This window comes from Scyliorhinus torazame, chromosome 16 (assembly GCF_047496885.1).
Source record: "Scyliorhinus torazame isolate Kashiwa2021f chromosome 16, sScyTor2.1, whole genome shotgun sequence".
Classification (NCBI taxonomy): Eukaryota; Metazoa; Chordata; class Chondrichthyes; order Carcharhiniformes; family Scyliorhinidae; genus Scyliorhinus; species Scyliorhinus torazame.
In genome coordinates, this window is record NC_092722.1 from 3071290 (window position 1) to 3090331 (window position 19042).

Genomic DNA, 19042 nt, shown 5'->3' on the forward strand with positions numbered 1-19042 from the left:
GAGATGATCCGCTCATAGATATTCAAGATCCTCCCCCCCCCCCTCTCACACCCCCACCCCCAGTCCTTGTCCACCCTAAGATTTCTTCCCAGCGATGACTTTGGGCCAAGGGGAAAACAGGGCAAACCTGAGAACTTAGTCGCGCAATTGAAAGTATGGATATAGGTGAGTACCTGATAATTGGAACTTCTCTGAGAACTCCTCCCAACTGGCGAACCGTCCATCTATAAACATGTCTCTAAAGCACTTTATCCCCTTCCCTTCCCACGCCTTAAAAGTTGAATCCAAACCCAATGGCGCAAACAAATAGTTACCACTTATAGGAGCCAACAATTTCATGGCCCTCAGCTTGTAATGTTGTCTGATCTGCCTTCATATCTTCAAAGTGGAGATCAGCACTGGGTTTGAGGTATATTTTGCTGGAGAGAGTGGGAGTGATGCTGTTACTAGGGCCTAGAGGCTTGACTCTTTACACAAACTTGCCTCCATCCTCCCCGTACGGTGCCCAATTCTCTGTACCACCCCAACACCTTCTCATTGGCCACCCGGTGGTACATGAGGAAATTGGGTAGCGCTAAACCCCCCCAACAGTCGGCCCCTCTGGAGGTACACCCTGTGACTGCTCAGCGCCCTACTCACCCATAGAAAGGAATTCACTAACTTGTTCACCCTAGCAACGAACAATTTAGCTAGAAAAATAGGAAGCCATTGAGACCAGAATAATCATCTTTATTGTTTGAACTCTGCCTGCCAGGGAGGGTCGGAGGCTCCACCATGTCTACAAATGAAGTCTCACCTTAGCTAACAAAATTATAAAGTTTAACTTACGAAGCCTATGCCAATCATATGTTACTTCGATACCCAGATACCGGAGCCCTCAGATTGGCTCCCGTCCTTGGGGGATTAACCGGGAAGTACTCACTTTTCCCCAGATTTAACTTCCACCCCGAGGAGGAGTCAATGCCCCTCAGCAGTCTCATAACCTCGTTTATGGAGGAGACGAGGGTCGGGATTCTCCCCTACCCGGTGGGGTGGGGGGTCCCGGCGGGTTGGAGTGGCGTGAACCACTCCGGCGTCGGGCCGCCGGCGGGAAAGGCCTTTGGCGCCACGCCAGTCGGGGCCGAAAGGACATCTCCGGTCGGCGGACGTCCACGCATGCGCGGGAGCGTCAGCGGCTGCTGCCGTCATCCCCGGCATGCGCAGGGGAGAGTCACCTACGCGTTGGCCATCGCGGAGACCTACACGGTCGCGCGTAGTAAAAGAGTGCCCCCACGGCACAGGCCCGCCCGCGGATCGGCGGGCCCCGATCGTGGGCCAGGCCACCGTGGAGGCACCCCCCGGGGCCAGATCTCCCCGTGCCCCCCCCCCCAGGACCCCGGAGCCCGCCCGCGCCGCCAGTCCCGCCGATAAGATAAGTGGTTTGTTTCATGTCGGCGGGACTGGCATGACAGCAGCGGCACTTCAGCCCATCACGGGCTGGAGAATCACTGGCGGGGGGGGGGGGGGGGCTGACCGGCACGGCGATTCGGTGCCGGAGAATTCTGCGGCTGGCGGGGGCGGGATTCACGCCGCCCCCCCGCCGATTCTGCAGCCCGGCGGGGGGTCGGAGAATCCCGCCCCAGATCGATGACATACAGGAGCAGGTCATCAGCACCCTATGTTCCCCCCCCCCCACTGACCCTGATCAATCCCCCTCGATCCATCCCCCAGAATTCCTCAGCATCATCACCTGAGGTTCTGTTGTCAGAGCGACAAGGAGTGGTGACAATGGGCCCCTGTCTTGTACCCCTGTTCAGAGGGGAATATCCTGAGCTTGTCGCATTAGAATGGTGATATTATTAATGGGTTCATATGCAAGGCCTAATTGACGTTATTTTTACTAAAGTATTGAATATGATTGTTGGATCAAGACACATATTCTAACAACAAAATTCTGATTGCAAGTATGAAAGAAAGACTTGCCTTTATACAGCTCTTTTCATAACTTCAGGAAATCCAAAGGCAATGCAGTAATTCTGAAATGTAGTCACTGCTGTAATATTGGAAATGCGGCAGCCAAATGGCACACGGCAGGATCCCAGAAACGGCAATGTGAAAACGGATAACCACCAGATAGTTTTTAGTGATGTTGATTGAGTAAGCTGTATTGACCAGGACTCCGAGGTGCAGTCCTCTGCTCTTCTTTGCAATAGTGCCCTGAAATGTTTTACACCCAACCCAAAAAAGCAGACTCTGCCTCAGTTTAACATCTTGTCCATCGATGACACTCCGACTGTGCAGCACTGCACGAATGTGTCAGCCTGGGCTTTTGTGCTCTCATCATGGAGCTGGACGTGGACCGACAAACCTCTGACCCAGGGGAAAAAGTGTGACCCACTGTACCATAGCTAACACCTTATAGTCGGGGCTCACGGGCCAGAGACAGACAGATGTAAATTTTAACTTCCTTCTTCATTTGAGGCCATACATTCAGGAAGAGGCCAATCAGTTGACGGTAACAATTTGCTTCACGCAGAGTAACACTGACTGACACCTCTTTCCATTATTTCCAGAGCTGGTTGCTGATTAAGAGCTGGGAAATTTCTGCTCCGGCTGTGAGTCAACCGATTAAGATCTCAGTGACTTTAAAGAAAGAAAGAAAACAGCTAATGTTGCTGAGGCCAGAGTTCAGCATCTTACAACACCTTACATTCCGTGCTGAATCACATATACTCTCCCCCACAATTAGATGCTCTGTACTCCTTCCTGTTCCCAAATCTTATAGAACCATATCATAGAATTTACAGTGCAGAAGAAGGCCATTCGGCCCACTGAGTCTGCACCGGCCCTTGGAAAGGGCACCCTACTGAAGCCCACACCTCCACCCTATCCCTGAAACCCAGTAACCCCACCTAACCTTTTTTGGACATTAAGGGGCAATTTATCATGGCCAATCCACCTAACGTGCACATCTTTGGACTGTAGGAGGGAAACCGGAGCACCCGGAGGAAACCCACGCAGACACGGGTAGAATGTGCAGACTCCTCACAGACAGTGACCCAAGCCGGAATCGAACCTGGGACCCTGGAGCTGTGAAGCAATTGCGCTAATCACTGTGTTACCGTGCCGCTCTTGTGGAGCTATATTAATATTATCAGCATGAAAGGGGATCAATTGCTGGATAAAGTCTGTGCATTACTGTACAATAGTTAGGCAGCACTTGCAAAGGTGAAAGCCTTGTTGCCATAGTTAACTGCTGGATCACAGTGGTTCTCAGGATGGTTAACACAGCAATATTTACCCGGAATTTTCAGAATTGGGTACAGCACTCCTGCAATACTGTCAACCCAATGGTTAAAGACGAATGGGAATGCTGTAGGGTTGGGGGAAGGTGTAGTTTGTGTGCGCATTAATGTTGGGGTTTGTTAAGTTGGAACCTTAATTGAACTGGAAGTTTCGCTGCCTGCACCCCAGATTCATGCCTGCGTTACAAAGAGCCCCACGCATGTTTATTAATGGAACATGGCAGTTGAGAATAAGCATAGGGGACCTTTGCTTTTGTAAATAGAGGCATAGCAGATGTCACAATTAGAAAATGCCTGATTAGGCAGCATGGTGGGGCAGTGATCAGCACTGCTACCTCACGGCGCTGAGGTCCCAGGTTCGATCCCAGCTCTGGGTCACTGTCCGTGTGGAGTTTGCACATTCTCCCCGTGTTTGCGTGGGTTTCGCCCCCACACCCCAAAAATGTGCAGGGTAGGTGGATTGGCCACGCTAAATTGCCTCTTAATTGGGAAAAATGAATTGGGTACTCTAAATTTAAAAAAAGAAAATGCCTGATTTGACCTCAGCTAGAATATTCTGGCCAATTCTGGGCCCCGCATTTTAGGAAGGATGGCTCTGGGGGGGAGAAAGTGCACAAGAGATTTTAGAGAATGTTCCCTGGAATGAGGGAATGGGTTGTTTGGGGAGTCAGGAGAAGTTAACATTATTTCCCTTAGAGCAGGTCGGTTAGGGGGGGGGAGTGAAATCGAGGTGTTAAAAATCACGGAGGGTTTTGATGGAGCAGATAAGGAGAAACCTTTTCCACAGTCAGGTGTGTCAATAACCCGAAGGACACACACTGCCAGAAGAAGCAGGGGGAGTAAGATGCAGCCGAATTGTTCTGGTCAGTGAGTTGTTGCGATGGGGAATAAAGTTATAAAGTCGCAGAGCTTTGCAGCACAGAGAGAAAGGCCCTCTGGCCCACCACGTTTGTGCTGCCATCAAACATCTGTCAAACCACCAAGAAAGCACAACAGCGTCTATACTTCCTCAGGAAACTAAGGAAATTTGGCATGTCCGCATTCACCCTCACCAGCTTTTACAGATGCACCATAGAAAGCATCCTATCGGGCTGCATCACAGCCTGGTGTGGCAACTGCTCGGCCCAGGACCGCAAGAAACTTCAGAGAGTCGTGAACACCGCCCAGTCCATCACACGAACCTGCCTCCCATCCATTTACTCCATCTACACCTCCCGCTGCCTGGGGAAAGCGGGCAGTATAATCAAAGACCCCTCCCACCCGGCTTACTCACTCTTCCAACTTCTTCCATCGGGCAGGAGGTACAGAAGTCTGAGAACACGCACGAACCGACTCAGAAATAGCTTCTTCCCCGCTGTTACCAGACTCCTAAGCGCCCCTTTCATGGACTGACCTCATGAACATTACACCCCTGTATGCTTCATCCGATGCCAGTGTTATGTATATAAAAACGTTACTGTGAAAATCCCCCAGTCGCCACACTCCGGCACGTATTCGGGTACACAGAGGGAGAATTCAGAATGTCCAATTCACCTAACAAGCACGTCTTTCAGGACTTGTGGGAGGAAGCCGGAGCACCCGGAGGAAACCCACGCAGACACGGGGAGAACGTGCAGAGTCCACACAGACAGTGACCCAAGCCGGGAATCGAACCCGGGTGTCTGGCAGAAGTCCCATAGCGAGCGCGATTAGCCACAGGTTTCCCAACGCTTGCAGCGCCTCACATTGTATAATGGGCCTCGGGGGAACGCGCGACAAGGCCGCACATAACCCCATTATGTACACTGAGGAGCTCTGCTCACCAGATCTCCCCAGTGTAGCGAGATCAGGACCCCATTTTTAAACGGCATCCCGATCTCCGAGGCCTCCATCCTGTGCCCCGGCTCCCCAGCCCGAACACAATATGGGACGGTCCCGCCCCCTCCCCATACCCTCCAACACATGCAGCAAAAATGCCAGCTTGGCATCCTGGCAGTGCCCATGCCATCTGACAATGCCACCTGGGCATCTTGGGCAGTGCCAGGCTAACACTGCCAGGGTGCCCAGGTGGCACCACCCTGCCCAAAGGGCATGCAGCTGGGGGCCTCGGACCCTCGGTGAGACCCCCACGAGTGCCGTTCTGTCAGGTCCCGGTTTGTGGAGACGAGTGCTGAACGGCGCTCGCCCGAGGTTTCCGAGGCCTCAGGTACCTCGGGAATCTGCACATTAAAGTGAGACGCGCTGTCTCGTCCACAATGGGTGGGATTTACAATGGGTGGGCATTGGATCACGAGACGCGTTGTGAGCCGGGGAAATCCCAGGAGCGGGGTTCCCGATGTTTATCAGCCGTACTGTGCCGCGGCGAGCTGCTTTTCAGGCGCAGTATGGCCACTGGAACACATCCTAATTTAATACCTTCCCCTACCTCATTTGGCTCCACGTACAGGTTGATACATTTGCCCCTAATGGGCCTTACTGTTCCCTTGGTTACCCTCTTCCCCTTAATATATTATAAAACACCTTAGGAATTTACGCTATTTTGCCCACCAGTGTTTTCTCATGTCTCCTCTTCACTCTCCTCATTTATTTTTTAAGCACCCCCTACACCCTCTTTGTTCCTCCAAAGCATCCATTGTGTTGAGTCCCTGGATCTGCCATAAGCTTCTCTTTTCCCCCTGATCCAATGCTGTAATTCCCTTGACAGCCAGGATTCTCCAGACTTGTTGGTCCCACCTTTTACCTTTATAGGAACATCTTCTAATTCCCTCTCCAATTACTTTTGAATGACCCCCCACTGCTCTGATGCAAAGCTTCCTACAAGTATTTGCTCCCAGTTCACTTTGGCCTTCCCTCAGTTCACCAACTTTATTTCTGGTTCATCTTTGTCCTTTTCCATAACTACCTTAAATCTTACTAGGTTATGGTCACTATAACCGCAATGTTCCCCCACTGAACTTCTACCACCTGCCCAACCTCATTCCTAAACATTTGGTCAAGAATCGCCCCTTTTCTTGTGGAACCTTACGTGCTGGTTCGAAAAGCTCTCCTGGATGCACTTTTAAGGATTCAGGCCCCTCTAAGCCTTTTACACTTTGCCTTTCACGGAAGCACAGCGGTTAGCACAATTGCTTCACAGCTCCAGGGTCCCAGGTTCGATTCCAGCTTGGGTCACTGTCTGTGTGGAGTCTACACGTTCTCCCCGTGTCTGCGTGGGTTTCCTCCGGGTACTCCGGTTTCCTCCCACAGTCCAAAGGTGTGCAGGTTAGGTGAATTGGACGTTCTGAATTCTCCCTCCGTGTACCCGAACAGGCGGCGGAATGTGGCGACCACCACCACACGTGAAGATTATATACCCTGGAATATTAAGCTGCCAGTCCTGCCCCTCTTTCAACCATGTCTCTCTGATCACAATAATATCATTCTCCCATGTGTTGATCAACACCCTCGCTTCATTAGCCTTACCCATGAGAATCCTTGCATTAAAATAAATGACATTCAGCCTTGCCTTATTCCCTCTGTGCCTTAACCTGCCCCTCTTTGTTCTGCTTTCCAGACTAACTTGGTTTTTCACCGATATCTGGCTGTGCATCACCCCAACTGTACCTCCACACTGTGACCCACTCCCCTGCCAAATTAGTTCAAACCCTCCCTCGAACGACGCCAGTAAACCTCCCCGCAAGGATGTTTGTCGAATTCCGGTTCAGGTGCTACCCGTCCCGACTTGTACAGGTGCCAACTCCCCCAGAACCGAACCCAGTGACTCAGGAAACTAGAGCGTTCCCTCCTGCACCATCCCTTTAGCCACACATTCATCTGCTCTATCCTCCTATTCCTACAACTCACTCATAATCCAGAGATTAAACCTTTGAGGCCCTGCCTTTCAATCTGCTACCCAGCTCCCTAAATTCTTGCTGCAGGACCTTCATCCCTCTTTCTATCTGTGTCATTGGTACCAATGTGAACCTCTGTCTGCTCGCCCTCTCCCTGTAGAATGCCCTGCAGCCACTCGGTGGTACCCTTGACCCGAACATCAGGGAGGCAACACACCATCCCGGAGTCGGGTCTGTGGCCACAGACATGCCTGTCTGCACCCTCACTATCGAGTCTCCTCCCAATATTGCTCTTCCTCACTTACTCCCCCCCCCCCCCCCCCCGCCCCGTACAGCTGAGCGACCCACAGTGCCGTGAACTTGGTTCTGGCTGCGCTCCCCAGAGGAACCGGCACCCTCACCTTTTCCATCCCAGGAAAGCGGTTCCTGAGTGAGATGCACTCTGGGACTTTCCTGCCTACTTGCCATCCCCTCTGACTGGTGGTCACCCATTCCCTCTCTGACTGCACTTCCTCAAGATGTGGGGTGAGCACGTCAGCTGCTCATGAACCTCCCGGCCTCGCGGGTTCACTGCTGAGCCTCCAGCTGACGCTGAAGCTCCGAAACCCGTCTCTCAAGCTGGTCAAACTGGAGGCCGAACTTCCTGTCAGGCTGATAGATTGAAAAGGAATTTGCATGGCTATGGGGAAAGAGCAGGCGGAGTTGGATTAATTGGTCAGCTCTCTCAGAGAGCTAGTACAGGTGTGATGGGCCTAATGTAAGATTCAGTGACTCCAAGTACCTGCTGTAATGAAACTTTCAGACAATAATCGTTTACAGATACACTTGAATCCACAGTATAGAAACAAGAAGAGACGAGCTCAAGATTCGGAAAACGTTTATTTTTTGCAAGTTTTTGCAAATACTGTATTGTGAAATCTTGTTGTCGTGCGACTGTGCAATTAAATATCATGTAAATAATTTTTTTTAGCTACAGTCCAAGTAATATAGTCTGACACAGTACTGCAGATCCATGTTCAACAAAACACGACATGTACAAAAACAAAAGATCATCAGCCTGAAACATTGGCCAGGGTTTTACTGGCCCCAAGGAGACAGCCTGGAGGGTTCTGGTAAAATCAACTCCTCCTCACGGACCGGCCACTGGCTGGGGTCATACCTGGCAAAAAGGAAGATGGTTGTGGTGGTTGGAGGTCAATCATCTCAGTCCCGGGGCATCACTGCAGGAGTTCCTCAGGGTAGTGTCCTCGGCCCAACCATCTTCAGCTGCTTCATCAATGACCTTCCTTCCATCATAAGGTCAGAAGTGGGGTTGTTCACTGATGACTGCACAATGTTCAGCACCATTCGCGACTCCTCAGATAATGAAGCAGTCCCTGTCCAAATGCAGCAAGATGTGATATTCAATTCCAGGCAATGACCATCTTCAACCAGACAGAATCTAACCATCTCCCCAGATGATGTACGTGTAAAGGGCATAGTGGGGGTCATCTTATGTTGGTGTTGGTATTTTGCTGATGGTGGGGTGGCTTCTCGCTGTCTGGGAGGCTACTTTCTAAATGGAGATGATCTCCCAGCGGCAGCCCAACAAGGAGGGTATCATAGGCGAAAAAAATGATCATGGTCAGGGAATACAAAAACCCAGCCCCATCAAGTTCCCCAGTGATGTTTCCCTTTCAACACCCGGCCCTTTAAACTTTTCAAAATTTGGCCCAAGGTCTCGTGCATTGCTAACAGTGATGCTGATGGTGTTGAGGCCTCAGAACTGCTGGACCTGTGACTGGGCCTAGCATCAGGAGCCCACCCACCGTCCTTAACTGGGTGGCAGGCGCATCTGAGACCAATCAGGAGGTGCATGTGGCAGGATTATCGAGCAGTCCAGCTAACAGAGAGGGCAGGCTGAGGATTCGCTTTTTGTCCGATGTCTGTGTCTCGATGCCCCTCCACAAATGCAGCCCACTAACTTTGTTTCTCTCCCAACTTGTCTTGCTGAGTATTTCCAGCAACTTCCATTTTTGTTTGGGCCTTAGACACATGACATGGAGCACAAGAGGCCTCTGATAGTCAATCCAATGCTGATTTTAATACATAACATGGCTGGCATTCCCCGACTGTTTCAATTCACCTTTCCCACTGGCAGCGCACCCCTACCAGCGGGTTTCCTGGCAGCATGGGTCGGCGACAATGGGAAATTCCATTGACAAGCAGTGGGAAGCGAGAATCCCGCTGCTAGTGAACAGCGCACTGTCAGGAATCCCACGGCTGGGGAATTGGGAATCTAGCCCTATCGCTACAATCCAGACTTTCTCACAGCCCATTCTATTCACGTCCACAGTAAAATGTCGCAAATCCCATCAACCTTTGACTTGATGATGCAGAAGCTTTATCTGTCTGTCCATTTTCTTCCGCAGTTTACCAGCTCCTGTCATCTGTTAATCAATGCCATGTCACTTCTGCAGAGTATCAAGTATTCTGTAATAGCCGTACTTTTGATAGGACAAATAGTTACCAGAGAGATAGTATTAAATACCACATGAATGTAGCACAAATGGTACAGTTTCCAGAAGACTGAATCTAAATGGGCCATGTAAATCGGTTGCCTGTCTCCTCTCATACAAAGCATTGGTTGCTTAGCAAGAAAAATGTCCAGTTACCAGTTTCAAACAGCACCCTGCCAACATCATTGAGTGTAACCTGAAAAAGCCTAATTCCAAAAGCCATCGTGATAATTCAGTTAAGGGAAGAATATTAAATTTGGTGCAGAAACTCAGCTGATTAGTATGCTGCTGTACAAGTGGTTACATTTCATGGTTTCCCCATTTACCATTAGACAGGCTGACTTAGTGCACGACTGTGAGAATTGAAATTTAGTTTTAGATTTTAATCAGCTTCGGTTTTCCACCCTTGCTCTTTTTTCTCCAGTTTCCGTGCACCATTCTCAAACCAGTGTCAGCCAGGAACCCCGATACAGGGCTTTGTCGATTACATTTTGTAAGCCGCAGCGTTACTCCCTTTCATTTTCCTCTATCCTTCTCAGGCAAAGTTTGCATTTTTTGTGCAACATTGTCCTTGCAGCTGATCAATGACTAGGGACCTGTGACGTGGCTCGACTCCCTCTGCTTCTATTCCATAACACGGCAAGTTGGCACATGGAATTCAAATTGCAAAGCAATGAAAGAAGCTTTATTGACAATGGTTGCTGGTAAGTGGAATTGGTCTACCTGTAGGAAAGAGTTTTACAAATGTCCAGTGCGATTTAATGGTGTCGCGCCCAACTTGGTGACGTGACAAGGCTGTTGAATCTCGCGAGAGGCGTCTGAATACTCCTCTGAAACTGACAGCAACCTCAGGAATCCACACATGAATAGCCGATCATGGAAAACAAGAGCGGCACGGTGGCACAGTGGTTAGTGCTGTTGCTTCACAGCGCCAGAAGTCCCAGGTTCGATTCCCAGCTTGGGTCACTGTCTGTGCGGAGTCTGCACGTTCTCCTCGTGCCTGCGTGGGCTTCCTCCGAGTGCTCCAATTTCCACCCACAAGTCCCGAAAGACGTGCTGTTAGGTGGATTGGACATTCTGAATTCTCCCTCTGTGTACCTGAACAGGCGCCGGAATGTGGCGACTAGGAGATTTTCACAGTAACTTCATTGCATTGTGTCATGTGAGAGTACCTTTAAGAAATAGATGTTTATAAATGGGTGTGTATATAAATATCTGTAGTGAGAGTACCTTTAAGAAATGGGTGTTTACTACTGCAGTGATGTCAGAGAGTGGGTGGAGCTGGGCTGTCTGTCAGCTTTTTACTTTTGTTTTAGGCTGTTTGCTGCAGGGTGTGCTTCAGTTTTGTTTTCAGAGCTGGATAGCTGCAGTCGCAGCCAGAAGGTGTATGAATCTCTCTCTGTAATCTGCATACTGTAAATCGATCCTGGTGATTTAAAACTAATAACAGTAGTGACTTTAACCTGATGTGCTTCTGGTAAAAGGTATTTTAAGTCTTATGGATGTTAAAAGCAAAGCTTAAAGGATTACTTCGTGTTGTATTCTTTGGGGGTTGTATTTGAATTAATGGTTGCGAAGATGTTCACTGTATGTTTTATAAAGGTTAACTTAAGAGTTCATAGAATAAACATTAATTTGCTTAAAAAAAATACTTTTCCATTTCCATCACAGGGATGGTGCAGGCGGGAGGGATTCAGATTTCTGGATAACTGGGGCTCTTTCTGGGGAAGGTGGGACCTCTACAGACAGGATGGTCTACACCTGAACCTGAGGGGCACAAATATCCTGGGGGGGAGATTTGTTAGTGCTCTTTGGGGGGGTTTAAACTAATGCAGCAGGGGCATGGGAACCTGGATTGTAGTTTTAGGGTAAGGGAGAATGAGAGTATAGAGGTCAGGAGCACAGATTTGACGTCGCAGGAGGGGGCCAGTGTTCAGGTAGGTGGTTTGAAGTGTGTCTACTTCAATGCCAGGAGTATACGAAACAAGGTAGGGGAACTGGCAGCATGGGTTGGTACCTGGGACTTCGATGTTGTGGCCATTTCGGAGACATGGATAGAGCAGGGACAGGAATGGATGTTGCAGGTTCCGGGGTTTAGGTGTTTTAGTAAGCTCAGAGAAGGAGGCAAAAGAGGGGGAGGTGTGGCGCTGCTAGTCAAGAGCAGTATTACGGTGGCGGAGAGGATGCTAGATGGGGACTCTTCTTCCGAGGTAGTATGGGCTGAAGTTAGAAACAGGAAAGGAGAGGTCACCCTGTTGGGAGTTTTTTATAGGCCTCCTAATAGTTCTAGGGATGTAGAGGAAAGGATGGTGAAGATGATTCTGGATAAGAGCGAAAGTAACAGGGTAGTTATTATGGGAGACTTTAACTTTCTAAATATTGACTGGAAAATATATAGTTCGAGTACAATAGATGGGTCGTTTTTTGTACAGTGTGTGCAGGAGGGTTTCCTGAAACAATATATTGACAGGCCAACAAGAGGCGAGGCCATGTTGGATTTGGTTTTGGGTAATGAACCAGGCCAGGTGTTGGATTTGGAGGTAGGAGAGCACTTTGGGGACAGTGACCACAATTCGGTGACGTTTACGTTAATGATGGAAAGGGATAAGTATACACCGCAGGGCAAGAGTTATAGCTGGGGGAAGGGCAATTATGATGCCATTAGACGTGACTTGGGGGGGATAAGGTGGAGAAGTAGGCTGCAAGTGTTGGGCACACTGGATAAGTGGGGCTTGTTCAAGGATCAGCTACTGTGTGTTCTTGATAAGTATGTACCAGTCAGGCAGGGAGGAAGGCGTCGAGCGAGGGAACCGTGGTTTACCAAGGAAGTGGAATCTCTTGTTAAGAGGAAGAAGGAGGCCTATGTGAAGATGAGGTGTGACGTTTCAGTTGGGGCGATGGATAGTTACAAGGTAGCGAGGAAGGATCTAAAGAGAGAGCTAAGACGAGCAAGGAGGGGACATGAGAAGTATTTGGCAGGAAGGATCAAGGAAAACCCAAAAGCTTTCTATAGGTATGTCAGGAATAAGCGAATGACTAGAGAAAGAGTAGGACCAGTCAAGGACAGGGATGGGAAATTGTGTGTGGAGTCTGAAGAGATAGGCGAGATACCAAATGAATATTTTTCGTCAGTATTCACTCAGGAAAAAGATAATGTTGTGGAGGAGAATGCTGAGCCCCAGGCTAATAGAATAGATGGCATTGAGGTACGTAGGGAAGAGGTGTTGGCAATTCTGGACAGGCTTAAAATAGATAAGTCCCCAGGACCTGATGGGATTTATCCTAGGATTCTCTGGGAGGCCAGGGAAGAGATTGCTGGACCTTTGGCTTTGATTTTTATGTCATCATTGGCTACAGGAATAGTGCCAGAGGACTGGAGGACAGCAAATGTGGTCCCTTTGTTCAAAAAGGGGAGCAGAGACAACCCCGGCAACTATAGACCGGTGAGCCTCACGTCTGTAGTGGGTAAAGTCTTGGAGGGGATTATAAGAGACAAGATTTATAATCATCTAGATAGGAATAATATGATCAGGGATAGTCAGCATGGCTTTGTGAAGGGTAGGTCATGCCTCACAAACCTTATCGCGTTCTTTGAGAAGGTGACTGAACAGGTAGATGAGGGTAGAGCAGTTGATGTGGTGTATATGGATTTCAGCAAAGCGTTTGATAAGGTTCCCCACGGTAGGCTATTGCAGAAAATACGGAGGCTGGGGATTGAGGGTGATTTAGAGATGTGGATCAGAAATTGGCTAGCTGAAAGAAGACAGAGGGTGGTGGTTGATGGGAAATGTTCAGAATGGAGTACAGTCACAAGTGGAGTACCACAAGGATCTGTTCTGGGGCCGTTGCTGTTTGTCATTTTTATCAATGACCTAGAGGAAGGCGCAGAAGGGTGGGTGAGTAAATTTGCAGACGATACTAAAGTCGGTGGTGTTGTCGATAGTGTGGAAGGATGTAGCAGGTTACAGAGGGATATAGATAAGCTGCAGAGCTGGGCTGAGAGGTGGCAAATGGAGTTTAATGTAGAGAAGTGTGAGGTGATTCACTTTGGAAGGAATAACAGGAATGCGGAATATTTGGCTAATGGTAAAGTTCTTGAAAGTGTGGATGAGCAGAGGGATCTAGGTGTCCATGTACATAGATCCCTGAAAGTTGCCACCCAGGTTGATAGGGTTGTGAAGAAGGCCTATGGAGTGTTGGCCTTTATTGGTAGAGGGATTGAGTTCCGGAGTCGGGAGGTCATGTTGCAGCTGTACAGAACTCTGGTACGGCCGCATTTGGAATATTGCGTACAGTTCTGGTCACCGCATTATAGGAAGGACGTGGAGGCTTTGGAGCGGGTGCAGAGGAGATTTACCAGGATGTTGCCTGGTATGGAGGGAAAATCTTATGAGGAAAGACTGATGGACTTGAGGTTGTTTTCGTTGGAGAGAAGAAGGTTAAGAGGAGACTTAATAGAGGCATACAAAATGATCAGGGGGTTGGATAGGGTGGACAGTGAGAGCCTTCTCCCGCGGATGGAAATGGCTGGCACGAGGGGACATAACTTTAAACTGAGGGGTAATAGATATAGGACAGAGGTCAGAGGTAGGTTCTTTACGCAAAGAGTAGTGAGGCCGTGGAATGCCCTACCTGCTACAGTAGTGAACTCGCCAACATTGAGGGCATTTAAAAGTTTATTGGATAAGCATATGGATGATAATGGCATAGTGTAGGTTAGATGGCTTTTGTTTCGGTGCAACATCGTGGGCCGAAGGGCCTGTACTGCGCTGTATTGTTCTATGTTCTATGTTCTATGCTGTCCCACACCTGTAGAGTGGGCCGTGTGCTCCCCATACCACAATCTATTAAATGTTGTGGGTCAGGTGAACTCCATGATACACTTTGGGGTTCTCTAAACCCTGGCCCATAACAAATGTTAATGTAAGCCCACTTGTGACAATAAAGATTATTATTATTATTAGAAGCTGCTGTCTGTGACCCTACACTATTTCATAGTGTGCGCTGTTGAGCTCCTGGCAAAATCCAATCAAGTAGAAATTACTGAGCTGAACAAGAATATTCCCTCTTTTGCAATTTGCTCTTCAAATCCTTATTGAAAGAGGTGGAACTGAGAATTTTAATGGTGTACTAAGTCAATCAACACTGCTGAACAATCTAATTGGCCCAAAAAACTCATCTCACACTTGTGGCTGTCAAATTTCTCCATTATGATAAAGAGATTACATTCTGAAAATAATTTTTTAAAATGTGTCCATGATATTTCAGTTACTAGCTTAATCCTGTGTGTTTGTCCCAATCATTTATTTCACACTTTGTAAAATGTTAATTAAAAGTAAATGATTCAGTGCATTTTACTTCCTGGTTTGCTGTCTGTGAGGATACTGCAATGCAATTGGCTGCTTAGCTTACTTGGTGCATCACTGGATACCTGGAAATCCCTATGGCGTGGCAGCAGATTCCGGCAGGGGGATATCTATGCTGCAGAGTTCACTAGATCCTTATGGGCAGCTTTCCTCTTGGTCAGAGGTGAATCCCCTTGCTTCAGCGCTGACTGGGAGTTCTGGGCCATGTCCACAGCTGCACCTTGAGTGCATGGATTCAAAACATAGAGGAGAGGTTGAATAAACTCGGTTTCTTTTCACTGGAATGAAGGAGGTTGAGGGGCGACCTGATAGAGGTCTACAAAATTATGAGGGGCATAGACAGAGTGAATAGTCAGAGGCTTTTTCCAGGGTAGAGGGGTCAATTACTAAGGGACATAGGGGCAAGGGGCAAGGTTTAGAGTAGATGTACGAGGCAAGTTTTTTTACACAGAGGGTAGTGGGTGCCTGGAACTCGCTGCCGGAGGAGGTGGTGGAAGCAGGGACGATAGTGACGTTTAAGGGGCATCTTGATAAATACATGAATAGAATGGGAATAGAGGGATACGGACCCCGGAAATGCAGAAGATTTTAGTTTAGACGGGCAGCATGATCGGCACGGGCTTGGAGGGCCGAAGGGCCTGTTCCTGTGCTGTACTTTTCTTTGTTCTTTGTTCTTCATTCTGACTGGGTTCTCAAGGAGAAAAGCAACCAACTATCTATTATTTTATTATTTGTTTTAAATAAATTTAGAGTACATTTTTTTCCCAATTCATGGGCAATTTAGCGTGGCAATCCTACCCTGCACATCTTTGGGTTATGAGGGTGAGACCCACACAGACACGGGGCGAATGTGCAAACTCCACACGGACAGTGACCCAGGGCCAGGATAAAACAAGGGTCTTCAGTGTCGTAGGCAGCAGTGCTAACCACTGTGCCGCCCCACCAACTATCTGTTAATCACACCTGTATAAATAAACTTAACAGATTCGGCCAACAGATGCAACAGGGCTAATTTTGACCTTGTGTGAGAGCAGATGATAGTGAGTCAGCAGCTTTGTTTACACACCGTCCACTTTTATTTTGATTGAAGGCTCCCTCCTGTTTCTAGATCATGAAGATCAGCACAGCTTCATCATGAGTTACCCTTCAGAAGGCTGAATCCCCTTTGTGTAGTTCTATTGTCTCTCTCTGCTCTTCCATTCTGTGTGTGACGTGCTGTGGCTTGATGAACAGACATCGCGCGACAATCACCAGGCAGGAATGTTCCCTTCCAGTCGGGGAACACTTCAGCAGTCAAGGGCATTCAGCCTCTGATCTCCGGGTTAGCGTTCTCCAAGGCGGCCTTCAGGACCCACGACAACGCAGAATCACCGAGCAGAAACTTATAGCCAAGTTCCGCACACATGAGTGCGGCCTCAACCGGGACCTGGGATTCATGTCGCATTACATTCATCCCCCACCATCTGGCCTGCGAAAACCTACCAACTGGCTTGACACAATTCACACCTCTTTAACCTGGGGTTACCCCATCTCTGGATCTATAAAGATTTAATCACCTGCTAATGCTCGCATTCCTAGCATTGTCTGGCATCTTTGAATTTGTCTATATATATGTTTCTGGAACATACCTCTTCATTCACCTGAGGAAGGAGCAGCGCTCCGAAAGCTAGTGACATCGAAACAAACCTGTTGGACTTTAACCTGGTGTTGTAAGACTTCGTACTGAGCTCACCCCAGTCCAACGCCGGCATCTCCACATCATGCTGTAATCAAGAAAGGGGATTTCCAAAATGGCCAAAGTAAAGTAACTGCTTAAGTTCAAAGACACTTACTGCCTTACAGATCGTAGCAGTGGCAAAATAAAGTCCTGGAAAAGGCAGCCCACAATATTACTGCAGTGGAACTATGTATTCATACTGCGTGAACTATTCAGTGACTCATATTCAAAATGCCAAGAAATCTGGTTTGAAGAAGGGGTGATGTCTGCCAGACAAACCGTGTGAATGCGCACATACACAAATTATTCATTTAAAACTCACCATCCAAAAGAATAGAGATGTTAATGGACACTGTGTTGCCCCTAGTCAGCTGTGTAAGTGTCCTTGAGGAATGGGTGCCCATAATATCCACAAAAAGAGCATTGACCAGTAACTTTGCAATCAAACAACTGCATTAATCATTACTGACTGTATTTAAGCAGGGCGGGTGCTCCTTGTTGCATCTTTGGCAGACTTGTCATTTCATCCCTATAGACCAGGAAATACTTTCCCTTTGAGTATTTATCTTGAAATTTTTATTATCTTCAACCTTTTGGCCAAAATTATTGAGCCCCATCTTTTTAAGCAGATCACAACAATTCGCGGGGCCAGTAAACTGTTTCCCATCTCACCTGTCCAATCCTGCCAGAGCCAATGGGGCTTGCTGCACCGGCCATGGGAAAACCCGCTGCAGAGGGGCCGAACGGTCTCAGCGAGTGTCTTTTTATTTACTCCAGCAAAGCCCTTCATCATTTTGAATGCCTCCAGCAAATCTCCTCTTAACTCTATCTGTTGTGTGGAAAATGTAATATCCTACACGGGACCTACGGATCTCACATGGGCAGCGCCGTAGCATTGTGGATAGCACAATTGCTTCACAGCTCCAGGGTCCCAGGTTCGATTCCAGCTTGGGTCACTGTCTGTGCGGAGTCTGCACATCCTCCCCGTGTGTGCGTGGGTTTCCTCCGGGTGCTCCGGTTTCCTCCCAAAGTGCAAAGATGGGCAGGTTAGGTGGATTGGCCATGCTAAATTGCCTTTAGTGTCCAAAATTGCCATTAGTGTTGGGTGGGGTTACTGGGTTATGGGGATAGGGTGGAGGGGTTGGCCTTGGGTAGGGTGCTCTTTCCAAGAGCCGGTGCACTCGATGGGCTGAATGGCCTCCTTCTGCACTGAAAATTCTGTGATAATTCTATGATACAGACTGGGATTACCTTCCCCATGGTGCTTGTGGGTATGGGCGGGGGAACTCCATTAACCTGTATCAAAGGCCCTGGCCGGAGAGGAACCCAGTAGGGATGTACCGAGCACTGTATACACCATGGGTGGGATTCTTCGACCCCCCGCCGGGTCGGAGAATCGCCAGGGGGGCGGCGTGAATCGTGCCCCTGCCGGCCGCCTAATTCTCCAGCACCCGAGATTCGGCAGGAATCGCGCTGGTCGGCGGGCCCCCCCAGCGATTCTCCAGCCCGCGATGGGCCGAATTCCCGCTGCTGGAATGCCGGTCCCGCCGGTGTGAATTAAACCACCTCCCTTACCGGCGGGTCCAGGCGGCGCGGGCGGGCTCCGGGGTCCTGGGGGGGGGGGGCGATCTGGCCCCGGAGGGTGCCCCCACGGTGGCCGGGCCCACCGATCCACGGGCGGGCCTGTGCCGTGGGGGCACTCTTTTAATACGCGTCGGCCATGTAGGTCTCCGCCATGGCCGACGCGTAGGTGACCCCCCCCCCTGCGCATGCGCGGGGATGATGTCAGCAGCCACTGACGCTCCCGCGCATGCACGGACTTCAGCCGGCCGGCGGAGTCCCTTCGGCCCCGGCTGGCGGGGCGCCAAAGGCCTTCCACGCCAGCTGGCGGGGCGCCAACCACCTAAGGGTGCGGGCTTGGCCCTTAAAGGTGCAGAGGATTCTGCACCTTTGGGGCGGCCCAACGCCGGAGTGGTTCCCGCCGCTCCATCCCACCGGGACCCCCGCCCGGGAGGGGAGAATCCCGCCCCATATTGTAAATAAATCTAGTTCTTCACTCGTGTGGCTCCCCCGCACCTTCATTACAGAAAATAATAATAATAATACTCCTTATTAGTGTCAAAGTAAGCTTACATTTTTAAAAATAAATTTAAAGTACCCAATTCATTTTTTCCAATTAAGGGGCAATTTAGCGTGGCCAATCCACCTACCCTGCACATCTTTGGGTTGTGGGGGTGAAACCCACGCAGACACGGGGAGAATGTGCAAACCCCGCACGGACAGTGACCCAGAGCTGGGATCGAACCTGGGACCTCGGCACCGTGAGGCAGCAGTGCTAACCCACTGCGCCACCGTCCTGCCTCCAAGT